Source organism: Geotrypetes seraphini, chromosome 12 (assembly GCF_902459505.1).
Source record: "Geotrypetes seraphini chromosome 12, aGeoSer1.1, whole genome shotgun sequence".
Lineage (NCBI taxonomy): Eukaryota > Metazoa > Chordata > Amphibia > Gymnophiona > Dermophiidae > Geotrypetes > Geotrypetes seraphini.
Window position 1 is genome coordinate 52,309,593 of NC_047095.1, and position 26,351 is coordinate 52,335,943.

Genomic DNA, 26,351 nt, shown 5'->3' on the forward strand with positions numbered 1-26,351 from the left:
TTTGGAAAATGCTAAACAGAAGTGCATTTGAAAGCGAAATTAAAATGTCCATAGTTGGAGTATACATATGAAACTTTTGTTTCATTTCACGTTTGTTTCTTTTTTTTTTGGCTTTGTTTTGATCTCTTAGCAAAATTAACAGCATGCAAACAAAACAAAACCAAGAAACAGAAACAAAAAAAGTCTGGTCTGAAGCTCCCCAGTGAAAACAAGCAAATCGCCCCTGGGCCTCCTTCCCATCACTCCATTATTAATGTGAAAAAGGAGGCAGGAGTGATTTCCAGCCAATTCTTGCCCAATCAGTGCCTCATGCAGAATTGTGCTGTGCCTAGTTCTGGCAAAAAGAGGCTGGTGCCTCTGAGCATGAGAATTTGGCTATTGTGAGGGTGAACATAAGTATTGCCATACTGAATCAGACTGATGGCCCATCTGGCCCAGTACTCTGCTCTCATAAGTGGTCAATCTAGTACCTGGCAGAATCCCAGAGTAAAAGCGTTCCATCTTCCAAGCCCAGGGTTAAGCAGTGGCTTACTCCATGTCTGGACTTTTCCTCCAGGAGCTTGTCCAAGTCTTTATGAAACTCAGATATGCTGAGTGCTTTTATCTCACCCTCTGGCAATGAATTCCAGAGCTTTTTTATTGAGTGAAAAATATTTTCTTCTTTTTGTTTTAAAAGTACAGTGCTCCCCTGGTCATTCACGGTCGGCGATTCGCGGTCCCAGTCATTCACGGTATTTGCCGACCGCGAATGACCAGGCAGGAGAGGGCAGCTGGAGCGCCGACGAGTGAAGGAAATCACTCGCGGTATGCTCCGACCGCCTCTTCCTGCACTAAAGTCGGGCCTCACCAATCAGGAGCTGCGTGTCAAAGTTGGATTTGTTGACGTTAAGCGCCAACCGATTTGAATCAAGCCAGTGATGAATTTGGCTAAGTTTCTGATTAGTAGATTGAATTTCTGATGGGTTCTCGGGGTCTAATTCCGATATCTGTACAGTCATAAAGGACACTGCAGACAACCAAGAGTCTGATGATAATGGAGATCACGACTAATGAACCACCTGCACAAGCTGCGTTGTTATCTGGAGATAAATGGCTGTCACGACTATGGACATTTTTACAGCATCAGTAGTCAGATACACAGTCTGAATCGTGCAATCTGTGTGCAGGAAACAATGACTGATTATTTCAGTAGAATGTTGGTTTAAAAAAAGGTTTACAATATCTTGCATTAGACGGAACAGTGCTGTTTCTATAAATGAACCGTGTTAAATTGTGTTTGGTGTGTTTTTGCTGAATAAAAGTTTCATTGCATTTGACTACAGCGTACTGTGATTTTTCCTGACTGAAAAGTGGTACTCCTGGGAGTCTATTTGGACTCCTTAACTCCTAGAGGGCGCAGTCTCCTGTTGAATCCTCTGGCTTAGCCGTGTTGAGGTTCTTGGCACTTTCTCCCGGGATTGGACACCGCATTTCCCTTTTTTTTTTTTTTTCCCCCGGGTTGTTGAGGGGGGGAAAGGATTTTTCATTGGATCTGCCGGGGGCCACCAGAGCACGAGCCTTTGGCAATTTGGAGTTACGTCTTTTAGCTTCTGTTTGATTTTTGAGGATGGGGGTGGGGGGTTTGTACAGGGGGAACGGGATGTTTGGGGGGGGGGGAGTTCGGGGCTGGGGGGTTGTTTCTTCTGTTATGCCTCTACAACGCACTGACTTGTGTATTACTGACTTGTGTATTCATTGCCATTGTTGTATTTGTTGTTTGCTGTTTCCTATTTCTTCTAATAAAAAGATTTGAACGTAAGTGCACACTCTGTTTAAGCGCACGTGGTGATCCGGTCCCAGGGGCATGCACTTAAGCGGAGTCGACTGTATAATGGGTTCATAGTCTAAAGCGCGCGAGGACAAAGGCGCGCCGACAACCGAGTGCGGACAACTGAGCGCAGGATTTCATCGCGCCGAAGAAAAAACGTATTTTAAAGGGCTCCAACAGGGGGGGGTGTTGGTGGGGAAACACCCCCCCCATTTTACTTAATAGAGATCGCGCTGGCGTTGTGGGGGGTTTGGGGGGTTGCAATCCCCTCATTATACTGGAAACAACTTTTTCCCTGTTTTTTAGGGAAAAAGTTAAGTTTTCAGTATACTGTGGGGGGTTACACCCCCCACATCCCCCCCAACATAGCAGTGTGAGGCAGCGCGATCCCTATTAAGTAGAGTGGGGGGGTTCCTCCCCACCCCCACACCCCCCGTCAGAGCTCTTTAAAATATGGATTTTCTTCGGCGCGATTAAGCCCTGCGCTCAGTTGTCCGCGCTCAGTTGTCAGCGCGCCTTTGTCCTCGCGTGCTTTTGACCCATCACCGTATAATGTAATTGATTTATATTATTTTTATTTTCAAATCAAAATAAAATGACCTAGGAAACTCCCTTACAAATGTTCCTGTTTTCTTTCAGATCAAAGCATATCCCTGATGTGTAACTGAACAGCTCTTCCCCCTAGAGGTATATTCACGCACTGATACCTTAGCTCTCTGCTTCTCACCACAGCTGTTCTTGCTCTCCTGTGTCTAACTCGGTCTAGTGATGATTTGATTTTGCTCTGCCAGACTCGGATGTACATTAGGAGGTCACAACCTTACAGTTTAATATTTTAAAGTAACTAGGTTTCGTAACGTCCATCAGGTTAAAAGAGTTAGCAATTTTTCTTCCTGAAGTGCCCCTTCAGTGTGGTCAAGACGTATCACAGATCGGCGCAGGCAAACCTGCATTACAGCATCCACAATTAATTAATTTTAAGGCACTGCTGTAATACATCATTTGTCTAGCTTTCTACAGCAGTGTTGTGAATATTTCAATTTTTAAGATGTCTTAAGTTGTTTTTTTTTTTTTTACCTGCCTTGCTATATCTCTCGTTTGTCTCCTGCGTAGACATCTCCTTGAGGAACAATAAAAATTTAATTTGTTTGACCTGCACTTGGGATTCGTTTAGGCGAGATGGATTTTAATTGTTCTGCCTGGTCTAGACATTTACGCACTGTCTTTATTCTTGCCGTAAGCAGGTGTGTTGGGGTGAGGGGGGGAACTGTTTGTAAAGGAGTTCTTACGATACAGTTCACATCTGTCAAATAATCACCTGAGAAAATGCTTACGCATGGGTGCCACTGTCATCTAATTAAAAGCTTCTTGGCCCTCTTTGTTCTAATAAGAATTTGTAGTTTTTGATTATGCTTTATTCAACTGCTGTTATAGTGTAAGCACTGAAATGAGATTACTGTTCACTGAAATAATGCTATTGTGTCCCCCTTTCAAGATCCAGTGATATGAACTGGAGATGGACTGGTAGTTTCAGGTGAACCAAAATCATTTTGAAACACAATCTGGAACTCATAGGGCTCCTTTTACTAAGGTGCGCTAGGGCTCTAATGCGCGAAATAGAGCGTGCTACATTGCCGCGTGCGCTAGACCTTAATGCCAGCATGGAGCTGGCGTTAGTTCTAGAAGCTTAGCGCGCGGTAATTTCCTGCGTGCCCTAAAAACGCTAGCGCACCTTAGTAAAAGGAGCCCTAAACTGCGTTACGGCATTAACGCGTGGAATAGCGTGCGCTACAATGGTGCACGCGCTAAAAACGCTAGCGCACCGTAGTAAATGGAGCCTCATAGTCTATAATCCATAAATCACTTGGGAGAAGTGCAAGAAAAAAAGAAGATTCAAACAAAGGATAGTGTAATACTAGTTCAACACACATGCACACACAAATACACACACTACCCCAGTGGTCTCAATTTCAAACCCGTTGATTTGTAGGTACGTGGAGGGCCTCAGGAAAAAATAATGTCTTATTAAAGAAATGACAATTTTGCATGAGGTAAAAATCTTCATAGTTTATAAATCTTTCCTTTCCGCTAAGTCTTAATAATAATATTGTAATTTATAGCTAAAGAGACATTTGATCAAGAAACTGTTTTATTTTACTTTTGTGATTATGATAAACATACCGAGGGCCTCAACATAGTACCTGGCGGGCCGCATGTGGCCCCCGGGCCGCGAGTTTCAGACCACTGCGCTACCCCATTCCCATACCCCTGACCCACCTACACCCTCCCACACATCTCCTACCTCACAACCACAGTAACATTCATGCATATACAAGTGAATACCCATATTCCCCACTCCTTTACATACCCCACAAACCCCCTATCCCACCTCCACAATAAAACCCATATACATACACACATATACCCATTCACATCATCCCACACTCTACATCAGTGGTCTCAAACTTGCGGCCCGGGGGCCACATGCAGCCCGCCAGGTACTATTTTGAGGCCTTCGGTATGTTTATCATAATCATAAAAGTAAAATAAAAGAGTTTCTTGATCAAATGTCTCTTTAGCTATAAATGACAATATTATTATTAAGACTTAGCCAAAAGGAAAGATTTATAAACTATAAAGGTAAAACTCATGCAAAATTATCATTTCTTTAATAAGACGTTAACTACTTTTTCTGAGGCGCCCATGCTCAGTAAAAAAAAAAAAAAAAGTCATATAAATGCCTTAACTGAGTTTCAAGACATCTACCGGTAACTACAAAAATCAGCACTGGATTCACGCCTCGGTAAATGCTTCAGGCCACCTAATGCCACAGTAGGTGTGGCTAATGCCGGAAGTGACGTTAGGTGGCCTAAAGCGCTTACAGAGGTATAGGCCTGGAAAATCCTGGTGCCGTTGCATAATTGACATGCGATTGGCGACCACGGACAACAGCGCTGGTTAGAGAATCAGGGGCTTAATTGCTAAAAGACACACTCCATGACCTAAAAATTCTGATGAAACATCATGAGCTGGGAATATGGAGCTTTACTTTAACTACAGATACAGATTCCATTAATCGTTTGGAGGACCTTAATTACTTTCAATACTTGGACCTTCCTTTTTGGAAAATTTAGGCCAGCAAGAGCTGCCAGTACAAAGTGCATTCCTTCCTCTAGGTCTGCAATGCATGTGGATTTATCTCATGCATATTCACTGCAGTAATCTTACAAACCCAACTGGATTGTTGTGCCTGAGGACTGGGTTGAAGCACTGTATTAGCGCAAACTGTGGAGTATTGTGTTCAGTTTTGGAGACCTTATCTGGCGAAGGACATAAGAAGGCTTGAGGCGGTCCAGAGGAGGCCGACGAAAATGATAGGAGGCTTGCGCCAGAAGACGTATGAGGAGAGACTGGAAGCCCTGAATATGTATACCCTTCTAGTCCAATTCCCCAGAAATTAAGCCCTGATGACCTCTGTATATATATAAAAAAGAACATTATTCTTGCATGATTCATAATGAAGTCATTCTCCTGTTGTGATGTCACCAGAATGCAAACTTCCTGGAACCATAGCCCTGACAGCCCAATAAATAGTGCTCTGACTGCAAGTGTGACAGGAATTATTGCTTACCTGAATGAATTTGCAAGAATAAAGGGGACTTCTTTGCTTCAGGTCGTGGATGACAACCGAGACAAATTATTGTATATTATTACTTTGGCAGTGGCAAGTAATAACTTCGGAAAGGATATGAGCAGCCTTGCTGAAAAGAATCTCCTACTTGCCCAGCAGAGAGTCGTTGTTTGAACTCGGTGCTTTGTCCGAAGCCACAGGGTTCCAGATTATTGGGGATGATATTCAGAAAGATTTATCCAAGCAGGAGAGGCAATTCTACACATGCGTCTGCGCAGTCATAAGAACATAAGAAGTTGCCTCCATTGGGTCAGACCAGAGGTCCATCGCGCCCAGTGGTCCGCTCCCGCGGCGGCCCATCAGGTCTGTGACCTGTGAAGTGGTTTCTGACTAATTCTGTAACCTACCTCTAGTTCTATCTATAATCTACCACTAGTTCTATCTGTACCCCTCGATCCCCCTTATCCTTTAGGAACCTATCCAAACCTTCCTTGAACCCCTGTAATGTGCTCTGGCATATCACATCCTCTGGAAGCGCGTTCCATGTGTCCACCAACCTCTGTGTAAAAAAGAACTTCCTAGCATTTGTTCTAAACCTGTCCCCTTTCAGTTTCTCCGAGTGACCCCCTAGTGCAAAGAAAAGCATCATTGACATGCATAACTGTACTACTTGCAATTCTATAAGGGTACACATAAGTGCTATAGTGCCTTACTGCAGTGTGCTTACATATGGTTGCAGCATGGGTAGGGCATGGACTGGTTTCCCACTAAAGCAACTAAGCCCACCAATGTGGGTTGATATTAGTATTTTCTGACAGAATTGGAGTAACCCAAATGCCATTATAGAATACATGCTCTCTGAGTGGCATCAGGGGAACATAAAGTAAGGCACATATAGTATATATGAGATGTATATAGTGCTGTACAAATACACAACATATTGAAACATACACAGAGGTGCATTTTCGATAGGATATCTAAGTCTAAGTTTGGATGTTTTGAGAAAGACGTCTAGAAAGCCAATAGAGAAAAAGTCAATTCTCAAAACAGCAAGATGTCTACCTTTTTTTGGGGGGGGAGGGGGAGGGTGAATGATCTGTGTAGATGTAATGGTCCTTAGTACGTCTATCTTTTTTGGCCATTCTCAAAAATGAAGACGTCCACTTGAAAAACGCACAAAAGCACGCTGTTCAGACGTACTCAACTACCTTGTCCGAAAGGCTTGCCATCAGCTGATCGTGGCAGGGGAATCCCGATCAGCTGAGCCATTTCCCTGGAGTCCTGCCGGCTCAGCTAATCATGGATTCTCCTGCCAGGATCAGCTGAACCGGCAGGGAGAATGCGATTTCCCTCACCCTACTTCAAACCCACTGATCCCCCCATCCCTCCTCCACAGAGAGCCACTGTTCTCAGAGCCCTCTACCCCTCCCCTCAGCATCCCTCCCCCAACAGCACCTGACATCACAGGAAATCACCTGACACCCCCCTACATCAGCCAACAACCCTCCACATCACACAATACCCCCAACATCAGCCAACTCCCCCTCCCCACATCAGCCAACACCCCCGTACCTTCCAATGCAAAATTGGCAGGAGGGAAGCCCTCTCCCTTCCTTCGATAGGGTCGCCTCTTCAGAATGATGGCCTTTCCCCCTTCTAATGCATCTTGGGGTGCAGTGGGAGGAGCCTACGGCTCAGATTTATATCCCTATAGCTGCGTGCATCTGCAGAAGGAATCAGTTTGCCTCTGCTGTACTTCACTGGTCTCCTTACTACCCAAACACTGAGAGCCACCCAATACATTTGAAGTAGAGGCACCTGTATCAACAGGCTTAGCAACAAACTGTTCTGCTCAAGAGGTAAATCTGACAGTAATGTCGAGCACCAACAAAGGCTTCAAAGGAGCTCAGAACTACTCCATATAAAACAGATACCTGTATACAGTATTCCTCCCAGCCCCCAAGGGCTGACAGTCATCCAAGAATCAACCGGGAGAAGCATAAACTGATTTAAAGAGTAGGCAGGCATAGTAAGGACTGGGCGAGAGTCTAGAATGTCTCACCTATCTCTTGGAAAAGAGCTTACCAGGGTAAGTACATAATCTATTTTTCCAGTGGAATTAGTGAGACATTCTAGACAGATGGGATGTACAAAAGCAGTCCCCAAAAAGCTAGTGCAGGCTTGCTACACCAACAGTTAAGACTGAGAACCCCGGGGGGAGGGGGGAGTGGCCAAGATGGCGGTGTGACTGGTGTGCTGCAGGCGAGTCTCCGCTCGATTTTTCCTCTTGGAAGCTATGCCTCATACTAAACGGAAAGGCTCAGTTCGGTCGGGATCCTCACCAGCCGAAACCTCGATGCCTTTGCGCCAGACTGTTCTGGATTTTGCCACCAGAACTCCTCTCTCTTCTGGACCGTGAGGCTCGTTGGAGTCAGCGTCTCGGGACTTAGGCGCTACCCCTGAGCCAGAAGTCTCACTCTCACCTCCAGATCCAATAGTTCCTCTATGCCCCGCAGCTGACGCGGCTGCACTTCGGAGCGGCACCAATACCGAGGTAGTTGCGGGAGTCCTCTCCAAGGAGGGGAGCAAGACAGAGTTCGGGGCTGTGGGTCTTGAAAGTCAGCTAGGGGCAGAAGATACTTTCCTGACCCCCGTGGAAGTAACCCTGCTTGATGTGTGGAAAATGCTCCAGAGGTTGGAGGGAACTGTTCGGAAGACTTCTGATGAGACTTCGACATTGGTAAAAAAGGTAGACTCTAACAAAATCATTAGAGGAGATTAAAACTGAAAATGAATCAAGATTTGTGATTCTTAATCAAGAAATGACTGCTCTAAAAGCTGTTAATGATAGTTTAATTAAAGATAAATTGTTAATCCACAGGAAAATAGAGCAATTAGAGAATCATAATAGATGCTTAAACTTGAGATTCTTAAATTTCCCAAAAGTGTTGGAAATTTCCTCTGTTGAAATGTTTAGGAATTACCTTCAGCAAATATTGGGCTTCGCTCCCGAAGCTATTCCTCCTCTAAATAAAATTTATTACCTGCCTGGTCCTAAAAAGCAGACAGGGAGCGAAACACCAGGAACAATCCAAGGAGTTATGGATCAACCACTTGATTTGGGAAATCTTTCTGAGATTTTAGAAACAACTACTACGGAAATTGAGGAGAGAGCTACCCTGCTTGCTTCATTTGTATTTCAGCAGGATCTTAATGCTGTATTGAAGCTATATTTTCGTAAAGCTCAGGCTCCTTTCATGGGACAGCGTATTTGGGTCTACCCCGATGTTAATAAAGAGACACAAGAAAGGAGGAAATCATTTCTGCTGATGAGGCAAGAGGTGAAGGGTTTGGGGGCTATTTTTCAATTGGCGTATCCATGTAAATGCCTCATTAAGGGCTCCTCTTACGAAGGTGCGACAGGGCCTTAATGTGCAGAATAGTGTGCGCTAAAATGCCACGTGCGCTAGCCGCTACGTCTCCTCTTGAGCTAATCTGGCGCGTGCGCTAAAAACGCTAGCGCACTTTCGTAAAAAGGAGCCCTAAATATCTAGGGACGAAATATACCTTCTTTGTTCCAGAACACCTCAGGAGCTTTCTAGACATGAAAAAACGATTGACAGGGAATAAGGGGATGCCATTGCATACGAGAGGAGTTGTTTCACGTTAAAGCGATTTCCTTGATTATTTTGGCTTCTTGTTGTTATAAGTCCTTTAACTGGATTCCTCCCCCCCCCCCCCCTTTGACTTTATATTGGGGTCTAAGAAGAACTGTATTGTTTCATGTTAAAAGTTACTTGCTTGCAAATTTCATTTGGTCGTGTTACCTTCACAAGTGTATTGCTTGCTATGATTTTAAAAAAAAACAACAACAAAAAACAGACCGAGAACCCCAAAGCAGAGTCCTGTCTTGCCGCCTCAACCACTCTGTAAAACTTCCATCTGTCTGGTATGTCTCACCTATCTACTGGAAAAGAGCTTACCAGGGTAAGCACATAATCTCTTTATATGTATGTCTATGTATGTACTGTAATGTAATTTGTAATGTAATTTATTTCTTATATACTGCTAAACTCCATTAGGATTCTAAGCGGTTTACAGAAAAATAGACAATAGGGTGCATTAAAATTATAAGTAAAATAGGTACCTAGAAATTCCCTTACTGTCCCGAAGGCTCACAATCTAACTAAAGTACCTGGAAAAATGACAATTAGTAGAGTAATGAAGAAATAAAATAGAGAATAGATGAGAAAAATAAGAAAATAAACATTCTAATAAGACTACAATGGGGGGGGATCTCAGTTTATATTTGAGTCCTCAAGTCTGCGCGCTCCTCTGTCCCCACCCGGACCCGTTCCAGGCCTCCTACGGGCCTGCCTTAAGCCCTAGTGGTCCAGTGGTGAGCCGGGACAGGAGCGATCCTTCCCATGCCCTGTCCCGGTCAGCTGTTAATCACCCTGCTTCCCTCCTGCCTCCATGACCCTCTCCAAAATACCTTTTGAACCCTGGCGGTCTAGCAGTGAAGCGGGGCAGGAACAATTTTTCTTTGCTTCTGCCCTGCGTGGAGCTGCGATCAGAAAGGGCTGTGCAAGGGCCCAAGGCAGTCTCGCGAGTTCTCTTGCCCCAATCCCGCCCTAGCCCTGCCCCCACCCTGGTGTGTGAAGGTGCACATGTGAGAAGGAGACAGTCATGCTGTGCCCATGGGAACGCCTCCTTGAAGTTACACTATAGCACTTATATGCTCCGTTATAGATTAGCACATGGTACATTTGTGTGCATAAGTGCCAATCAATGTACCAGTTAAGCACATAAGTCATGCATAACTGCACCTGCCCGGGTCATAGAACTGCCCTTCAAGTTTCTTAATCAATAAAAATAAAGTCTTGAAAAAAGAAACTTCCAGCTGCCTTCACCATGTGCTATCCAGGAGTAGAGAACCCCAGTCCTCGAGAGCCGTATTCCAGTCAGGTTTTCAGGATTTCCTCAATGAATATGCATGAGATCTATTGCATGCACTGCTTTCAATGCCTATTCATTGGGGAAATCCTGAAAACCCGACTGGAATATGGCTCTCGAGGACCGGATTTTCAGGATTTCCTCAATGAATATGCATGAGATCTATTGCATGCACTGCTTTCAATGCCTATTCATTGGGGAAATCCTGAAAACCCGACTGGAATACGGCTCTCGAGGACCGGAGTTCCCTACCCCTGTGCTATACACTAGTAATGAGCATGATAAACTGCAAATTATTCTGCAGACTGTATGGTCTGGAACCCATTCCTAGGGAATTTTTTGGCCTGGCAGTTAGCCTTTGAACTTTCAGCTACATTGGAAATAGCCTTTAATGGACAAAGATGCTATGAGTTTTTATTTACCATAAGATGGGGGGGGGGGGGGGGAGGTGTCCATTTTTGTACCCTCTATCCTAGTTTATCTTGACTACCCACCACAATGATCATCCTTGCTTTTCTTCAAGCACCATCCTATGGCACTTCTAGACATTTTTTTTTTTTTTTACTAATGAGGGTTTTAGCAGTAAAGTCATGTGCAGTAAAACTAGGACAACATCACTATTCTGGACTACTATAGCGTGCTGTCCTAGTCCTGGACTCTCTAAGCAGACATATGCTATACTCGCCAGACAGTTAAACCTTAGCACACCAACACACACACTAGAAGTCCTTATAGTTTTCTGAAAGATATTTTATATTTAGTAGATGTATTCACAGACAGCAGTTTTCTGAATATTGCTGCTGGGGGCGACGGTGAAGATATAAGGAGCAGAAGCTTTGTGGCAGAGCTGAGAAAAGTTAGACAGTGAAGTATTCCAAGTTCTAGAGATGAAATGCCAAATTGTTCATGCGTGTGGTTGGATAACTTCAAGTAAAAAGACTGGCACTTTGTTTAGGGACTAGATCCACATGTGTCTCAGATGGAAGGTGAGGCGTGACTGACCCTAAGACAAAGATCCACAGGAAACACCCATAAGGTTAGGGGGGGGGGAAGGGAAAAGTCCAAAAGAGACAGAGCTTGGCAACAGGTAGCAGAGAGAGGTCATACCTTGGCTGACCCAGCAGGGCAAAGTTTGTATAAGTGACCAGGAAGTACAGCAGAGAGACAAAGAATTCAACCTTAGATGAGAGGTCTTGCAGTAGAAAGACTGTTAGAAACAAAGCTTATAGAGGTAAGCAAGAATGGCTGCAGCATGTATGAGACTACATTACACACAATGCATTGCTCACATGTCATGGCAGGAAAAGACTATAGCATTACAATTCTAAGAAATGAGAATAACATAAGACACGTCTTAGAGCTATGTCATAAAACTAGCATGAAGCTGCCAGGGTAGAACAATCACTGGCTGTATCAGATGCAGAGGGCTGGGACTGAACTTGGGATTTCAGTTCTGGCTAATGGATGATTTTAACAGCTGGTGCACATAAGAGTTAGTTCTCTGAGTAAAACACACCCAATCCTTCAAGAATATGTGCCGTTCTGAAGCTGATGTGAATAATTATGCATCATCAATTTGGGCATCCATCACTGTCCCTGACCAACAAACACATTCCTTGAAAAGTGAAGAGAAACAATGGCATTTGCCAAAATTAAAGTTTGATAGTCACTAAGGAAAGTTGAACATCAGCTGCATAGTTTATATGGAGGAACGATGCACCCCCCCCCCCCCCCAAAAAAAAAAAATGTTCCTAGTATGACAATGGAGAGAGCAATGAAAGAAGAGACATTAAAACCAATCATGCAAATCAAGAGAACCAGGAGCTGTAGCATTTTGAAGTATTGTCTCAAGGGCTTGGCTTATTTTGAGATCTCAAATGTGCATCTTGTTTGAATCATGTGAGTGCCTATAGAAAATAAGAATGAAAGGATTCTGGCCACTAGTTTTGTGTGTTTCAGACTTTTCCAAGCCATTAATTCTTGTTAACTAAATAGATAATAGATGACTATAAACACTTCTATAAGGTGCACAAATTGTAAGCCTGCCTTCAGAAATAGTTTTGTAAAAATCGTGTGCACTATTTAAGACAATTACAGCCTGTTTTCTTGAAAGGGAATATTAAGGGCCAAAATTCTGTCAAATGCCACATTTCCATGTGGTTTGGATTTTAATATATGTGTTGATAGGGAGAGATGTTCTTGTGAGGGATATTATTGGCTGCACTGTGGAGCTATTAATAAGGAGAATTAGTCAATTTTCCAGCCTGTGAGAGTAAATTTATCTTGGAAGGAGGTGGGTTTAATTTATGCATTTAATCAGCTCTTTACTCAGTGATGACATCTGGAAGTTATTCTAAATGACATATCTGAAAAAAGAATGATAGAAGCATTTTGCCTACTCTCCTTTCCTACATATGATCAGTGAAACAACAAACAAAAAAAAAGATACACTTCTCCCTCCGAATTCACAGGTTTAATACTCGTGAATTCAGTTAGTGATTTTTTCCCCTTAATTTTAAAAGGCTGCCCAGACCGCTCCCCAGACCTTACCTGGTGGTCTAGCGGTGATGGGAGGCATGAACGAACTTCCTACTCTCCTGCCCCGTGCAAAGCTGTGAGCAAAAATGGCTGCCCTGAGTTCCCGTGGTCTCACGAGACTACAACGGGAACTCACGGCAGCCATATTTGATGCCGGCTCTGCATGGGGCAGGAGCGTAGGAAGATCGCTCCTACCCCGCATCACCGCTAGACTACCAGGTAAGGTCTGGGGAGGTCCGGGACGCAGGAGGGAAGCGGGGGTGGGTCAGAGTCGATCCTAAAAGTTATTCGTGAATTTTCCATATTCGCAGGCTTGGCTCTGCCCCTAATCCTTGTGAATTTGGAGGGAGAAGTGTAGGCCCAATATTAAAATCTACTAATGGGTTCCTGCACCTACTATTCAGATAAGTAGAGCTGAATGGAAACAGTGCCATAAGTTAGGTGCCTAGAACATGCCTAATTGCTTTAATTGTCATGGTAATTGACTACTCTATTTAAAACCAATTAAAAACTCATTTAAAAATGTAGGCGCCACCAGACGCCTAATGGGGTAGATGCTAGAATTGTGCCTACAGCATGGTGGCTAGTGGTGCTTACAATTAAAGTAAGCGCCGACTAAAGTAGGCGCAGTTAGAGACGGAAATGACCTTAGGCGCTGCTAGGCACAATTCTTGAAAAAAGCGTAGGTGCCGGTAATGTAGGTCTTTAAAACCCTGACCTACCTTACTGGTGCCAAAGTTTTTTCTTAGGCACTGGTAGCTACAATTCTGTTAATGGCACCTAAGCGTGACTGACACACAGCCGGCGCCATTTTTCTAGGCACCGGTCGATTGAGGCGCTGTTTACAGAATCCGGGACTTAGTGATATTTAGTGGCAATATCCAGATTGTGCTGCTGAAAATTACTATGTATAGGTAAAGAGGAAATAAAAACAAAACAAAAGAAAAGGGGGTGACAACCCAAAAAAGGACACTGGAATTCCAGAAAAGTGACTTTATTATAATCCAAATATAGAAAATAGTAACATATAGAGGGGCACTTTCAATATGACATCAAAATCTAATCCGCCCCCACCTTTTACAAAACCACGATAGCTGTTTTTAGTGCTGGCCGGCGCGCTAAATGCTCTGAGCTGCTCCCGACGCTCGTAGGAACTGAGGGTCAGGAACAGCATAGAGCATTCAGTGTGCTGGCCTGCACTAAAACCCGCTTTTGCGGTTTTGTTAAAAAAGGGGGGGAGGGGGGGGAGAGTTACCAGACGTTCGGATTTCCCCGGACATGTCCGGGGGTCCGGACGGCTTTTCAAAATCTGGCACTTTGTCTAGGGTTTTTTTTCTTTTTCTTTTTCTCCCCTGTTTGTTTATTGTCAAATTTTACCTCAGTTTTATCGTTGTCATTCTATTTTATTGTACACCACTCAGAAGTCTGATTAAGCGGTATAAAATTTTTTTGAATAAACTTGAATCTTGAAAAGCTGTGTTAGACAGGGAGACATGCGCGGACTTCCTCCCTGCCTGACAAGGAAGGCAGTGGGAGGCGGGACTAGGGGTTCTGAATTTTCCGAAAGGAAAATCTGGCAACCCTAGAGGGGAGGGGTAAGTTTGGATGTATTGCAGAAGACACACAAAAATCCAGTAGTGAACATGACCATTTTCAAAAACAGAAAAACTTCTATCTCTTTGTTTTGAAAATGGTCATTTCTCAGATGTGCTTGTCCTGTGTGTGTATCTTTTTTTGGGGGAAAAAAAAAGCAGGCAAAAAAAAAGAAGAACCCGTCGCCTTGAAATCCAAACAGTCGAATAAAAGGCAAGGTAGGCGTCTATTCAACCAATGAAAAGATTTTTATTCATGAAATTAATCTTTATTCCTAAAAATAGTCCCAACTAGGATCCAAGTTTCAGCGTAATCAAAACGCCTGCATCAGGGGACACTCGTTTAAGGCTCACTGAACGCGCTGCCTCTCACCCTCGCTACGCCATTGGCTGCGTGGCAGCTGCTTCCGTGGCTTTGTAAAAGGGAGGCTTAATGCGCATTAGCCCACACTAACATGGCAGCTCATTTTCCAAAAATCAGTGCTAGCAAACATTTTATCTGGTTCCAGTCCCTTCTGAATTGCTTGAAAATTGGTCACGTGACTTGTACAGTTTGGGGTAAATATTCAAAGAGCGGCAGTGAGCGTTTTGCTGACCACTGTTGACGTTATTCATAAATATTCAATACCAGGCTATGTCCAGGCTTCGGCATTGAATTTCCAGTTTTTGTGGCGCCAATTTGCACATAGATAGTTAAGTTGATATTCAGAACTTTAAACGGCCAAGGGTTGCAGCATAAAGATAGGACCTTGTTTTATGTGGTCCCATTTATGGTGTTACCATAGCCGGTTAACTGTTTAATAGCCAGTTGTGGACTCCACCCCCAGAACATCCCCAGAATAGTCAGTTTTCACTTAGGTGCTAACTGATAACTTTCAGCAGTGATAACCAATTAAGTGCTGCTGAAAATTAGCAGTTAGCCTCTGAATAAGGGATTAAACCAGTCAGTGGCCATTTCTGGCTGGTTAAATTTATTTATTTAGTTTTCTGTACTGTTCTCCCAGGGGAGCTCAGAATGGTTTACACTCATTTATTCAGGTACTCAAGCATTTTTCTCCATCTGTCCTGGTGGGCTCACAATCTATCTAATGTACCTGGGGCAATGGAGGGATTAGGTGACTTGCCCAGGGTCACAAGGAGCAGAGTGGGTTTGAACCCGCAACCCCAAGGGTGCTAAGGGTGTAGCTTTAACCACTGCACCACTATAGAAATCAAAATGTAGTAAAGGTGAGCCAAGTACAGGACAATCAAGCCATTGTGACATCACTGATGAGGGTGGCTTAGACATTGGTGGAATGAGGCATTGTGATGTCACAATACCAGCTCTGGTGATCAGAGGCTGAAGCTTTTCACTCTATTTATTTATTCTATTTTCTATACCGTTCTCCCAGGGGAGCTCAGAATGGTTTACATGAATTTATTCAGGTACTCAGCATTTTTCTCCATCTGTCCCGGTGGGCTCATAATCTATCTAATGTACCTGGGGCAATGGAGGGATTAGGTGACTTGCCCAGGGTCACAAGGAGCAGCGTGGGTTTGAATCCACAACCTCAGGGCGCTGAGACTAGTAGCTTTCGCCACTGCGCCACAAATTATTATCAGTATTGAGCAGTTTGTGGGTATATAATAAAACCTGGAGCATACCATGTCAGTCTTCAAGAAAAGAAAGAGTTGGTGGTTTATATTGTAGCCTTAAATAAACTGCCTCAGCACAGGCAACGCTTAAATTATTGGTCCCATATCCAGCTAACTTTCCAAAGTAGACATTCCAGCATCTGGACAGGATAAGCAATTAATGATATATAATGATATGGACTGTTTATGTTATTTGAGAATCCAGATGGTTTCTGGGTGGGAAGGATAAGGTTGGCAGCAGGCCCGATTCTTGTCAATCTGAGTCAAAAAAGCCAGCTGGCTTCCTTTCTCTTCTCCCATGCTTTGGATTCTTTCTTTTATTCTAATAACCTACAGTCTCTGCTGATTCTATAAGGTTTCTTACTTCTATTCATATATCATGTGTCAGAAAAATTATGGCTATGTGACTTTAACAAAATGTGAAAGACCTTCATTCACAAGTATCTTGGCCCCACGGTTGGGCATGAACCGAGCCTACATTTCAGTAAAAAGTGCAATCACCTTCAGATAATGCAAGATCATGAACCTCATGTCTGGAAGAATATCTAATCTAATTTTCCATTTGTGAGTTGCGCATATCTAGGCAGGCTCTAGGCGACTTTCAGGGAAAAGGAAAGAGAGGTAGAGAAAGGGAAGGTAAAGGGAGGGAGGGGACAGGAGAGTGCAAGAAGGAGAGGCCTGAAAAAAGGGAGGGGAAGAGGGGAGATGCTAATAGTATCAGTTGTCAAAGAGAAGAGTTTTCAGCTTCTTCCGGAATTAGGTGTACCTGGTTTCCGTTCTGATTGCTTCTGGAAGGTCATTCCAAGTTTTTACCCCCCAGAAAGGTTAGCAAGGAGTGGTTAGACACCTTGAACTCTACATGTAGTATTACATGGATATGGATACATGCAAATAAGTTCTATGTATGTAATCAATATTTTTATGCGATTAATTAAGAATGCAACCACACTTTTTAAAAATATATTTTCGTATACATAAGAACATAAGAACATAAGCAATGCCTCTCCTGGGTCAGACCTGAGGTCCATCATGCCCAGAAGTCCGCTCACGCAGCGGCCCAACAGGTCCAGGAACTGTGCAGTAATCCTCTATTTATACCCTTCTATCCCCTTTTCCAGCAGGAAATTGTCCAATCCTTTCTTAAACCCCAGTACTGTACTCTGCCCTATTACGCCCTCTGGAAGCGCATTCCAGTTGTCCACCACTCGTTGGGTAGAGAAGAACTTCCTAGCATTCGTTTTGAATCTGTCCCCTTTCAACTTTTCCGAGTGCCCTCTTGTTCTTTTATTTTTAGAAAGTTTGAAGAATCTGTCCCTCTCTACTCTCTCTATGCCCTTCATGATCTTATAAGTCTCTATCATATCCCCTCTAAGTCTCCTCTTCTCCAGGGAAAAGAGACCCAGTTTCTCCAATCTCTCAGCGTATGAAAGGTTTTCCATCCCTTTTATCAGACGTGTCGCTCTCCTCTGATCCCTCTCGAGTAACGCCATATCCTTCTTAAGGTACGGCGACCAATATTGGACGCAGTATTCCAGATGCGGGCGCACCATCGCCCAATACAACGGCAGGATAACTTCTTTTGTCCTGGTTGTAATACCCTTCTTGATTATACCTAGCATTCTATTTGCTTCCTTAGCGGCCGCTGCGCACTGTGCCGTCGGCTTCATTGTCATGTCCACCATTACCCCCAAGTCCCTTTCTTGGGTACTCTCATTCAATAACATCCCTCCCATCGTATAGTTGTACCTTGGGTTTCTGCTTCCCACATGCAATACTTTACATTTCTCAACGTTGTACTTCATCTGCCATCTCGCCGCCCATTCCCCCAGTTTGTTCAAGTCCCTTTGCAATTCTTCGCATTCCTCTTTAGTTCCAACTCCACTAAATCTTTTTGTATCGTCCGCAAATTTTATTATCTCACACTTCGTCCCTGTCTCTAGATCATTTATGAATATATTAAACAGCGGCCCGAGCACCGAGCCCTGCGGAACACCACTCGTGACCCTCATCCAGTCCAAGTAGTGGCCCTTCACTCCTACCCTCTGTTTCCTACCTGCCAACCAGTTTCTGATCCATCTATGTACGTCTCCATCCACCCCATGATTCTTCAGTTTCCGGAGTAGACATTCGTGAGGCACCTTGTCAAAGGCTTTTTGGAAATCAAGGTATATGATGTCTATGGGGTCTCCCCTGTCCATCCTTTTGTTAATTCCTTCGAAGAAGTGCAATAAGTTAGTTAGGCACGATCTCCCCCTGCAGAAACCATGTTGGCTTGTTTTCAGAAGTTCGTTTCTATCCAAATGTTCATCGATGTTTTCTTTTATCATGTTTTAGCAGTATAGCTTTATTTATTAATTTTTCAGAATATATATTTATTTTATTCATTGGAGGGATAAAAAGATGCTGCAGAGGGAAGGCACAAGGGGATGGGTGAGAGGGGAGGAAAGATATTGCACATGTGGGGGAGAGAAAGGATAGAGGAAGAATTGGGGTGGAGGAGAGGAAGGGAGGGATGATCTTGTACATGAAAAAAAATAAGCCCTACCCAAAAATAAGACCTAGTGCGTTTTTTGGGCCCCCAAATGAATATAAGACACTGTCTTATTTTTGGGGAAACACATTATATATGTGGTCCTATTTGCCTGTTAAACTAATCCAATTGGGTACATTAATTCCGCCTAACTAGTAGTCCATCTAGAGATGGGAATAACTAATGAGGTAATTAACCCCTTTTAATAAAACTGTGCAAGAAGTTTCTAATGCCAGCTGATGCGCTGAATCATCTGATATTGTTAAGCATTAAATTTATAATAAATAAAAAAAATAATAAATAATAATAAAAAAAAAGATTTCCTATGAGTGTCGGAGAAGTGCAGTGCATTCAGTGTGCTGAGCAGTGCTGGAAACCTCTTTCGCAGTTGTATAAAAGGGGTTGTGGGGGGTAAATTTGCCAATGACACAAAGTTACTCCAAGTTGTTAAATCACAGGAGGATTGTGAAAAATTGCAAAAGGACCGGGAGACTGGGCATCCCGATGGCAGATGACGTTTATCGTTAACAAGTGCAAAGAGACGCATGTTGGAAAGAGGAACCCGTCTTATAGCCACTTTAAGAGTCACCGCACAGGAAAAAGCATCTAGGTGTCATCGTTGATGATATGTTGAAACCCTCTGATCAATGTGCGGTGGCAGATACGTAAGCAAATAGGAATTCTTAGGAAATGAATGGAAAACAAAAAATGAGATTATAACAAATGTCTTTGTATCATTCCATGATATGACCACACCTCGAATACTGTGTGCAAATCTGCTCAACGCATCTCAAAAAAAAAAAAAAATGATAGCAGAATTAGAAAAGGTACAGAGAAGAGCAATAAAAATAATAAAGGGGATGGGGTGACTTCCCTATGAGGAAAGGCTCCATAGCCCCAGGTACGTTAGATAGATTGTGAGTCCACCGGAACAGATAGGGAAAACTCTTGGGTACCTGATTGTAAAATCGCTTAGATAACCTTGATAGGTGGTATATAAACACCTAATAAACTTGAAACTAAAGCGACTAGGGCTTTTCGGCTTGGAAAAGAGATGGCTGAGGGGAGATATGATAGAGGTCTATAAATACTAAGTGGAGTGAAATAGATAGATAAGATTAATCACTTGTCCACTATTTCCTGAAATAATAGGACTAGGGGGCATGCAATGAAGCTGCTAAGTAGTAGATTTGAAACAAGTAGAATTAAACTGGAATTTATTGTCAGAGAATGTGGTAAAGGCAATTAGCTTAGCAGGGTTCAAAAAAAGTTTGGATAAATTCCTAAAAGAAAAGACCATAAGCCATTTCTAAAGATGAACTTGGGAAAATCCATTGTTTATTTGTAGGATAAGCTGCATAAAATAGTTTTTTGGGGGTTTTGGGGGATTTTGCAAGATACTTGCGACCTGGATTGTCCACTATTAGAAACAGGAGACTGAGCTTGATGGACCTTTGGTCTATCCTACTATGACAACACTTATGTTTTTATGTTCCACTAGGGGCACCATTTTGGGCACTGGTTTGCAGGAGCAACTGGGACTTTCTCCTGTTCAATGACTCCACTGGACCACTAGGTATGGGTCATAAACCTCTGGATATAGAGGTGTGGACCTTATGCAGGTTACATTAAGGATTGGGGGAGAGTGGGAAGAAGGATTATGGGAGCTGCAATGAGGACTGGGGGACTGGAGGAAAGATCAGAGAGGTTGCCTTGAGGATCGTGGATGAGAGGAAGATTCAGAGGGTTATGCTGAAGATTGGGAGGTGGAGAGGTTGAGGAGCAGATGGAATTGCTATATGACTGGTCTTTAGGCAGAAGCCTGAGGTCAGCGGTCTGCTTTACATACATTTGCATGTTTTGCATTTCATTACTATGTAAACTTATATGTTCTGCAATGCTGACACTTATCACTTATATAGCATTGAAAGGCATACACAGCACTGTACATTTTGCCATTTAATAGATGGTCCCTGCTCAGAAGAGCTTACAATCTAACTTGGGCAGATAGGCATAAAATACTAATCAGATTCTGACACTTTCCAACATGGACGCCTCAATTCCAATTTGTAAATGCCTATCTAAACTCTGCCTTTATTTTTAATAAAACAGCCAGTGGAGTGGGTGGGCGATTCTTATATTTACTTGAGACAGATGGTTTGTAAGAGCATCAGTGGTTCAGTAGTTAACATCTGTGCAAAGATGACAGAGTCCTGAGCTGCACTTAAAATCACTTCAGCTTCTGACTCATGATGTAGTTGGAAAGAAACCAGTCCTAATAGCCTTTACACACTCTGTCTTATCTTTCTTAAAACAAGAAAGTGTCAATACATGAAGTCCTCTAAGCTAGGACTGAGAATGTAGTGCTTATAATCAAAATTCAAGACACGGTGTTGTTTCAGAAAGCTGCAAAGTAATGTTTCTGGGAGAGCATGTGCCTGCCAGTATGCCTGAAGTGGTTCTGGGAATTAATTCTTGTCTAAAGAACAATTCCAGTTATTCATGTGACTCAGCGACTGAAGCCGGGATCTTCTTGCGATCACATGACTGAATGCTGAGTCATACAGATGCCGCAGTGGTTTCAGAAGAAGCAACACCCTTGTCAGAAGTAGAATCCTGGTAGGTGAAAACTTTTAGCAACTGGTGCCCGGGAGATCATGGTCTTATAACAGTTTACTGTCTCTGTCTACTTTGATGAAAATAGCCAGTTACTAGCGGCTGTCGATTGAAATATTCTTTTGCAATTTGGAAAGATGAATCAGATGCACATTTTTTCCCCCCAGTATCTCTGAAGTGTACACAAGGACAAAAAAGATGAAATAAAACATTATGAGCTCTGGTTTTCCTCCTATTCTCTGAACTTATGACATAAGAACATAAGAATAGCCTTATGGGTCAGACCAATGGTCCATCAAGCCCGTTCTCATGGTGGCCAATCCAGGTCACTAGTACCAAGCCAAAACCCAAGGTGTAGCAATATTCCATGCTATCAATACAGGGCAAGCAGTGGCTTCCCCCATGTCTTTCTCAATAACAGACTATGGACTTTTCCTCCAGGAACTTGTCCAAACCTTTCTTAAAACCAGCTACCCTATCCGTTCTTACCACTTCCTCTGGCAACGCGTTCCAGAGCTTAAGTATTCTCTGAGTGAAAATAAATTTCCTCTTATTGGTTTTAAAAGGATTTCCCTGTAACTTCATGGAGTGTCCCCCTAGTCTTTGTAATTTTTGACGGAGTAAAAAAATTGATCCACTTGTACCCGTTCTACTCTACTCAGGATTTTGTAGACTTCAATCATATCTCCCCTCAGCTGTCTCTTTTCCAAGATGAAGAGCCCTAACCGTTTTAGTCTTTCCTCATACAAGAGGAGTTCCATCCCCTTTACCATCATGGTCACTCTTCTTTGAACCTTTTCTAGTGCTACTATATCTTTCTTGAGATAAGGAGACTAGAATTGAACGCAATACTCCAAATGAGGTTGCACCACGGAGCGATACAGGGGCATTATAACATTCTTAGTCATGTTAACCATCCCTTTTTTAATAATTCCTAGCATCCTGTTTGCTTTTTTGGCCACCGCTAAACATTGGGCAGAAGGTTTCATCATATTGTCTACAATGATACCCAGATCCTTTTCTTGGGCGCTAACCCCCCAAGGTGGACCCTAGCATCCGGTAACCGTGATTCAGGTTATTCTTCCCAATGTGCATCACTTTGCATTTATCTACATTAAATTTCATCTGCCATTTGGACGCCCAGTCTTCCAATTTCCTAAGGTCCGCCTGCAATTTTTCCACAATCCGTATGCATTTCAACAACTTTGAAAAGTTTAGTGTCATCTGCAAATTTAATCATCTCACTCGTCGTTCCAATTATAGTGACAAGACTCACCCTGAAGCCTCCCTGTGGAACTTAGCATGCATTGTGAGCCTGATCAATAGGTGTCACTGTTGCATGATAACTGGTTTTTGTTACCCCCTCCCCCCCACCCTAGTGAATATTCCCTGTGAAAGATCTTTCACCATGGCCAGCCCACAGAGAAGAAGTAATTCTCAGGAACTGCACATGCCACTGCCATGGAATAACATTCTTCTTTTTCAAATGAGGAAACACAAATAAGTTTTTTTGCACTAGGCTGGGATTAAGGAATTGACCTCCCAAAGGCCCTCCTGTAGAGTGCGGCCCAAAATGAGCAACTTTTGAAAACCTAGATGTCCCTAGGAGCAGATGTAAATCCTTTCACTGTTATCCCCATACACCTGAAGAAAAGACAGCCCCGTTGTCATTGCTCTTTAACCCCCTCCCTAAAGGCACAACAGATGGCCACCAGGATGGTCTCAGGGCTCAAGGATCTATCGTATGAGGAAAGGCTGAAAAATTTGCGGCTGTACTCACTCGAGGAACGTAGGGAGAGAGGAGACATGATCGAGACGTTTAAGTATATTACCGGCCGTATCGAGATGGAAGAAGAGATTCTCTTTCTCAAAGGATCCTCAGCCACAAGAGGTCATCCGCTCAAACTCAGGGGCGGGAAATTTCATGGCGACACCAGGAAATATTTCTTCACCGAGAGAGTGGTTGATCCTTGGAACGAGCTCCCGGTGCAGGTGATCGAGGCAAAGAGCGTGCAAGAATTTAAGAGCAAATGGGATGCCCATGTGGGATCCCTTAGAGGGTTAAGCCAAGGGAACCTGTCACCAGGAGTGGGATCCCTAGGATAGTAGACTTGGGGGTGGGTCAGTAGAGTAGGCAGACCTGATGGGCTATGGCCCTTATCTGCCGTCATCTTCTATGTTTCTATGTTTCTACTTACTCCCCCGTTGAGGGCAGGGGTGCTTTCCTCTGGTGTCTAGAGAAAGGGGGCTTGAGCGATCCCCAGTTGCTCCTGTTCCTTATGGTATCAGGTTCGAAATGGCATTGATGGACTCCCAGTGGCACTCTTGTGGCAATATTGCTAAGAATTGAGCTACCATATAAAAGGAGTCAGTGGAACCATTTTGAACCCAGTGCCAGAAGGAGAAGGAACAATTTAGGTTTGCTCCTTCCCCCTTCCTCTCGAAACCAGGGAAACGTCAGATAATGGGGGTTTGATGGCATGGGTGCTCTCTTGTTTTTAGGGGGTAAGGGTGGAATAGTGGGGTACTCTCTTGCCTTTGGTGGTATGTGAAAGGTGGGGCATTCAACAAGTTCATACCACCAGCCCCCTTAAAAATGTTCTCTGGAGCATTAAGGGATTTGGATTTAGCTCATCCATTTTCAGTAGTACTGTAGTTCAAGGCGAGCTACATCAAGTTTCAAGTTTCAAGTTTTATTAAATATTTGATGAATCGCTATATCTTTATACAAAGCGATGTACATTAAAATACAATTAGTTAAGATAAAAACATACAATAAATATATAAACATTAGATATTAGACAAGACCAACAACAATTGGGAGGAAAGGGAGGTTAAAGTTACATATCTTATAATAAGAAACACATTTAAGGGTAAAACATTGAGGAGGTAATAAAATTCTTGAAACGAAAAAATTTTTATTTAAAAGAAAAAATTTTTTATGTATTAAAAATCTTTTTAAAAAGATAAGTTTTTAGAGATTTCTTAAAAGAGGGAATGTCTTTTTCATTTTTTATGTAATGGGGCAATGAATTCCACCATTGGGGGCCAACGACCGAAAACATATCTAATCTACGAGTGCCTATAATTTTTAAAGATGGAATAACTAATAAGTTTTGGGAAGATGATCTGAGTGTGCGTGCGGAACTATAGGGAATTAGCATCTTAGAAATGCACTGAGGTTCTTTGAAAATCAATTTCTGCTAGGTATTTCCCATCTATAGAGGACTTACTCATACAGTGTAATGGTACCTGAGGTAACACCTGAATTATTGAGAGTACTGCAAGTCACCAAGAGCACTTGGATTAAAAAAAAAAAAAAAATCCAAATAATAATAATTATTATTATAGACTATTGGTCATATGGGGGGAGGGGTAAATTTTTAGAAGCCATTTGATGTTAGAAACATAGAAACATAGAAGATGACGGCAGATAAGGGCCATAGCCCATCAGGTCTGCCCACTCTATTGACCCACCCCCAAGTCTACTATCCTAGGGATCCCACTCCTGGTGACAGGTTCCCTTGGCTTAACCCTACACATGTAAATAACCTCTTATAGATTGCTGACTAGAGGAGAAGTATACAGCATGATCTGATGATATGTGCTTTGTCGATGAGTGTGTGCCTGTGTAGAGTATGGGCAGAGCACACAAATAGACACATTTTTTTGAGTAGTATAATTTTGGCATGTTTCAGCTCACAGATAGGTGTGGGCTGCAGTAAATATTCACACCTTAAAAATAAGCATGAATTTGGCCACTTGTGATAATATTTTATACTAGTCTTTAAGCCCGTTACATTAACGGGTGCTAGAATACTGTTCACCCTCTATGTTGCCCCTTCCATTCACTGCCCTCTCTTCTCTTTCCATCTCTCTCTCTCTCTCTCTCCCATATGGCCTCTCTCCATCTCCTCCTTCCTTTTGCCTTGGTCTGGCATACCTTCCTCCTTCCCTCCAAGCCATTCTCTCCCCCTCTGCTCCCTTTCCTCATTTAACTACTTCATTGGTCAGCAGCAGCATTCACAATTCATTGCTGTTGCTGGCTTCAGGTCTTTCTCTCTGGCCGGTCCTGTCTTCATGAAAACAGGAAGTAGGCAGGACCGGCCAGAGAGGAAGGCCTGAAGCCAGCAACAACAGCGAATTGTAAACGCTGCTGCTGCCTGAAGCACCCGAGGCAGACGCTTCTCTCCCCTCCCAGCCCAACCCCCGCTGACTCTGCGACCCTCCCAGCAAGATGACTTTAATATCAAACCTCCCTCCAGCGTTGGCAGCCGCAGCACGCTAAACAGGCTGCTTTGGCTTTCTTCTGCCGTTGAGTCTATTTGTCGCGTCATTGATGATGTCATCGGTGACGCGACAGAGGGACTCAACTGCAGCAGAAAGCCCAAAGCAGCCTGTTTAACGTGCAGTGACTGCCAAGCTGGAGGGATGTTTGTACCAGTGCAGAAGCGATATGTCTCTCCCCCTCCAGTACCTGTGCAGCACTTTGCTGCGGCGCATCCTCTCATGGGGGGTGGGGGGTTTGCACAGTGGGAGCCGGGTGAGAGTGGCGATCTCCAGTTGGGGGGGGGGGTTTGCACAGTGGGAGCCGGGTGAGAGCGGCGATCTCCAGTTGGGGGGGTATGCACAGTGGGAGCCGGGTGAAAGCGGCGATCTCAAGTTTGGGGAGGGGGGGTTTGCACAGTGGGAGCCAGGTGAGAGCGGCGATCTCCAGTTGGGGTTTTTTGTTTTTGTTTTAAGTTGAAAGCCGGCGCTGCAGCTTCTCTTTCGATCCTGGTGCAGTTCGAGAGAGGAGCCGGTACCATTCACAGTGAGAGGCGGGGGTGAGGAAGGCCGCCGCAGCTGTTTAATTTTTTTTTTTTATTTGAAAGCCACCGCGAGCAAGTGGTGACGTAAAACCCGCACATGCGCAATCGTGTTTTCGCGACGGATCAGGGAACACGTTTTTTTTAGTGCGCATGCGCGGCCTATCATTTTATTATATTAGATAGAAAAACAGGTGCTCTCCACCTGCCCCCTGTGTGGTGTGGTGTAGTAGACAGA